The following is a 5,522-nucleotide window of genomic DNA, read 5'->3' on the forward strand; positions in this document are numbered from 1 at the left end:
GAGCCTGCTTAGGATTCTCTTTCACTCTCTGTCTCTCTCTCCCTCAAAAAATAAACATTAAAAAAAAGAAGATGGGGGCACCTGGGTGGCTCAGTTGGTTAAGCGTCTGACTTCAGCTCAGGTCATGATCTCACAGTTCGTGGGTTGGAGCCCTGCGTCGGGCTCTGTGCTGACAGCTCAGAGCCTGGAGCCTGCTTGGGATTCTGTGTCTCCCTCTCTCTCAAAAATAAAATACAACATTAACAAAAAAAAGATGGTATGTTTAAAAAAATAATAAAAATATATTGGATGAATGAGTAAAATAAAGTAAGTTGAAACAGGGATTAAGCTAGTATACGAATGTATGCCATTAGTCCCATATGCTTGCAAGAGGAGGGGTTACAGATTTGATTTTTAGCTTGTTAGCCACAGAAGCAAAGAATAGAAAACAATTGGTTACATGACTGCAGCCAAAAGATCAGAAAAACAGTATTTCCACAATTTTTGGAACAGGGACATGAGAAAAATTCACTCACTGATCCTCATGGTGGACAAGATTCTCGACAATACCCTGAGTTTACACATGGAGTTCCATTAGACTATAGTTTAAAAGGTCTTGTGAGGTAACAACAAAATGAAATTCGGTTCAAGCAGTTCCATGAGAGGTCGTGACACATCTCTAATGGTCTAGATCATTCTAAAGGCAAGCATTTGATATTCAGGGATGAATGACATCAGGGCAGATGTCACCTCCACAGAGGGCTCTCCCAGCCCCTGACATTGAGCAACCCAAGATGTCGTCACATTACCCCATTTTATTTTCCGCATAGCCCTTACCCCTGGTTGGCACTGTTTGCACATTTACTGTCTAATTCTACTGACTGGAATGGCTGCTCCATGTGGATAATGACCTTAGCTTGTCTTTTTCATCATCGTATGCCTAACATGTAGTGGGTGCTCAACAAATACTCTGAATGAAGAGAACAATCTATTATTTCCCACGACCACTCGATGGCAACCACATCCCTCCAACTCAGACTAAACAACACGGGGTCACTACGCATATAAAGAAAGACAGCAGGGGCGCCTGGGTGGCGCAGTCGGTTAAGTGTCCGACTTCAGCCAGGTCACGATCTCGCGGTCCGTGAGTTCGAGCCCCGCGTCGGGCTCTGGGCTGATGGCTCGGAGCCTGGAGCCTGTTTCTGATTCTGTGTCTCCCTCTCTCTCTGCCCCTCCCCCGTTCATGCTCTGTCTCTCTCTGTCCCAAAAATAAATTAAAAACGTTGAAAAATGGGGCGCCTGGGTGGCGCAGTCGGTTAAGCGTCCGACTTCAGCCAGGTCACGATCTCGCGGTCCGTGAGTTCGAGCCCCGCGTCGGGCTCTGTGCTGACTGCTCAGAGCCTGGAGCCTGTTTCCGATTCTGTGTCTCCCTCTCTCTCTGCCCCTCCCCCGTTCATGCTCTGTCTCTCTCTGTCCCAAAAATAAATAAATAAACGTTGAAAAAAAAAATTAAAAAAAAAAAAAACGTTGAAAAAAAATTAAAAAAAAAAATTTAAAAGAAAGACAGCAAACTTCGCTGGGCACACTCTCACTGCCCTGTACCAGTCCCTCAGGAGTGAATGCTGGCTTCTCAACGTTTCCAGAATCAGACTCTCCTCACACCTCCTCTGACTACTCTGGCCTCACTATATCCTGTCCAATTTTGCCAGAGCCTCTTGCCAGGTCTTCCTACTCCAACCCTTGCCCCTCACTACTCCCCGGTTATTCCTAAACGCCAGAGAGAAAGACCGACTCTTGCTGTTCCTCTGTGAACCACCCACCCGTGTGGTTCCATCTCACTGAGAGTGAAAGCCCAAATCCTCACCAGGGCCTCACGGGCCTCATGTAAGCAGGAACACTTCCTTTCTAGTCTCTCACCCAACCCAGCCCCAGGGTGTCTGCGATGCTGTGGAACTCGCCAGACTTTTTCCTATGGCCGTTCATCCTGCCTGGAATACTCTTTCCTCAGAGAGCAGTTGAGCAGATTCCCTCACCCTCTTCAAGTCGATTCCAATCTCGCCACCCAATTTAAACATGGAATCCGCCCCCTCTTAAGAGCTCCCACAAACACACAGGACTTACTAGGTGGCGGGGACGGTTCTGAGCCCTTCAGCTTTCCTCCTGGGTTCCCATGTGCCAAAACCATTTTATTTCTGCCCTTCTCACCCCAACCCCTGCGCGGCTCCTGCACTGAAACCCTGCGTTGTTTGTGAAATAGTCACCAGCCACCTGCCCAAGTCCCGGTGGCATCTCTGTGGAACGCTAACCACTAGGAACTGCTCCAAACAAAGCTCTATGTTTTCATCTGCCACCGAAAAGAGGGTGTAACTACCAATGTCACAGCTTCCTAAGGGGCCAGGAGTGCCTGGTGACAGGGAATCAGGGAATCCCGTGCCTCTTGAGTTAACTTTCCTGAAGAATTCTTAGCCAAAGGAGCAACTCTTACTTAACACTTTGAGACCACTATTAGTGAAAAGCCTCAGGGGCATAGCTGGCTACCTTCCTCCCCACACAACCCACCTTAAAAGCCTGGCTCTTAGAGCAGTTCTGTATTCAGAATGGCCGTCTGAGCATATTCTCAAGCAGAAGACACATCAGAGAAGTGCCCGGGAGAACTCAGAGGGCCTTGGGCTTATCCCCAGAACCCAAATACGATTCCCAGTGTTCCCAGTGGTGGCGGCAGAGAAATCTTCCAGATCCCCCAGACCTATTTCAACACAAGACACCCTTAGTTTTATCTTCCCAATAAATAAAGACACCTTATCTTCTTTGGGCTTCACAGACCTAATCCCTTCATCTTTCTTCTTGGGTTCCATGTTCCAAAAACATTTTAATCTCTGTTCTCCACAGGGCTTAAAGGCTCCCATCCGCCTCCTCAGATCTGGTTAGTAGTGGAATTCTCAAGTGACCAGAAGTGAAAATCCTCATGGTTCTTTTCTAACCCTTGTTCAAATTCTATGGCATCTTTTATTTCACTGTATGCTTTTTTTTTTTTTTTTGATGCTTACGTATTTTTGAGAGAGAGAGAGAGAGAAGGAGAGAGAGAGAGCACAAGCAGGGGAGAGGCAAAGAGCAAGGGAGACACGGAATCTGCAGCAGGCTCCAGGCTCAGCTGTCAGCACAGAGCCCGACACGGGGCTTGAACCCTCGAACTGTGAGGTCATGACCTGAGCTGAAGTCAGACGCTTAACCGACTGAATCACCCAGGCACCCCTCACTGTATTATTTCAACAGGTACTGGAACTAAGCTGTTCATCTCACAAAGCAACGCTAATAATCTGTTTCTGTAAAGCACTTTATAGTTTACAGAGTATTTTTTTTTATTTTTTATTTTTTTTTTAATTTTTTTTTCCACGTTTTTATTTATTTTTGGGACAGAGAGAGACAGAGCATGAATGGGGGAGGGGCAGAGAGAGAGGGAGACACAGGATCGGAAACAGGCTCCAGGCTCTGAGCCATCAGCCCAGAGCCTGATGCGGGGCTCGAACTCACGGACCGCGAGATCGTGACCTGGCTGAAGTCGGACGCTTAACCGACTGCGCCACCCAGGCGCCCCTGGAGTATTTTTTTTTATATTCCTTCTGTCACTTGAGGCAAACAAGATGTCACACATCTGCTAGGGAACACACCATTAACAACGAACACTTTTTCTCAACCTCTGAATTACAGATACAGAGTTGGATGGAACAGAGCGGTGGGGGCAGGGGGTGGGGGCGGTAGTTCTAAAGTTCATTTGTATTATTGATTTATCACAATTCAGGACAAAGAACTGGACTTTTAACTTTGCAGGAACAAGATTTTATTATTTTATTTTATTTTTTTTTTAATTTTTTTAATGTTTATTTATTTTTGAGACAGAGAGAGACAGAGCATGAACGGGGGAGGGGCAGAGAGAGAGGGAGACACAGAATCTGAAGAAGGCTCCAGGCTCTGGGCTGCCAGCACAGAGCCCGACGCGGGGCTCGAACTCACAAGCTATGAGATCGTGACCTGAGCCGAAGTCGGACGCTTAACCGACTGAGCCACCCAGGCGCCCCAAGATTTTATTATTTTAATGTTTATTTATTTATTTACAGAGAGAGAGAGAGAGAGAGAGAGTGAGGGGGAAGGGATAGAAAGAAAGGGAGAGAGATCAGGCAGATTCCATGCTCATAGCAGAGCCCAGAGCGAGGCTCAATCCCACGAACATAAGATCATGACCTGAGCCGAAATCAACATTTGGCACTTAACTGGGCCATCCAGGTGCTCCAAGATTTTATTTCTTATTTTATTTTTTATTTTATTTCTTCTAAGTTTATTTATTTTGAGAGGGGGGAGGGACAGAGAGAGAGAGAGAGAGAGAGAGAAAGAGAGAGAGAGAATCCCAAACAGGCTTCCTATTGTTAGTGCAGAGCCCCATGTGGGGCTTGACCCCATGACCTCGAGATCATGACCTGAGCAGAAATCAAGAGTCAGAAACTTAACTAACTCAATCACCCAGGTGCCTCTATTATCTTTTTTAATAGGCTATACGTTCAATGTGGGGTTTGAACTCACGACCCTGAGATCAAGAGTTGCATGCTCTACCAACTGAGACAGCCAGATATCCCAGAAACAACCTTTTATATTTCTTTTATATTTCCCTGTCTTTCAAAAGGCACATGGTAAATACTCATTAAAATATTTTTTGATTGCTTAGAGTTGTATAATTCCCACAGCCCTCTTTTTACTTCACTAAATGGGTAGCTCTAATGGGGATACTTAAACTTGTTTATGAGTTTCTAGATACATTTGTTTCCACGTCAGACAGGTAATGTGCCAGTGCCATAATAAGGTTTGAGGGAAGCACATCTCACACAATAACAGCATGAACTCTCAATCATCACATCTATGGCCCACAAAAGGTTCTACAAAAATTTTTTATTAGACTTCTAATTTTTAGAGTTTTAGGTTCAAAGCTAAATTGAGTGGAAAGAGGGGCGCCTGGGTGGTTCAGTCAGTTAAGAATCCGACTTCGGCTCAGATCATGATCTCATGGTCCATGAGTTCGAGCCCCGTGTCAGGCTCTGTATTGACAGCTCAGAGCCTGGAGCCTGCTTCAGACTCTGTGTCCCCCTCTCTCTCTGCCCCTATCCCGCTCATACTCTATCTCACTCGGTCTCTCAAAAATAAATGTGAAAAAAATTTTAATAAAAAATAAATAAATTGAGTGGAAAGTACAGAGATTTCCTATATGCCCCTGGCCCACATACATTCATGGCCTCCCCCATTGTGAACATGTCCCACCAGAGCAGTACATTTGTTATAACTGATGAACCTACATGGACACATCATTATCATCCTAACTCCACAGTTTACTTAGGGCTTACCCTTGGTGTTGTACATTCTGTGAGTTTAGGCAAACGTATGACACGCATCCACCATTATAGCATCACATGGAATACTTTCACTGCCCTAAAAATCCTCTGTGCCCTTGTCTCTTCATCTCTCCCTCCCCCTAACAACCACTGATCTTTTATTGTCTC

The 5,522-nt window shown here is 45.6% G+C and overlaps 1 non-coding gene across 1 annotated transcript; it reads right to left on the bottom strand.

Moving 5' to 3' along the window:
* Positions 1-4,797: 4,797 nt before the first annotated feature.
* LOC124502818 (small nucleolar RNA U13) lies at positions 4,798-4,904 on the bottom strand. Its single transcript, XR_006960066.1, has one exon. It is a non-coding gene; the product is annotated as a small nucleolar RNA U13 (small nucleolar RNA).
* Between the last annotated feature and the right edge of the window lie 618 nt (positions 4,905-5,522).

The sequence above is a fragment of the Lynx rufus genome, unplaced genomic scaffold (assembly GCF_022079265.1).
Source record: "Lynx rufus isolate CCGP_SWC_20201006 ecotype Redwood Valley unplaced genomic scaffold, mLynRuf1.p SCAF_7, whole genome shotgun sequence".
In the NCBI taxonomy this organism is placed as follows: Eukaryota; Metazoa; Chordata; class Mammalia; order Carnivora; family Felidae; genus Lynx; species Lynx rufus.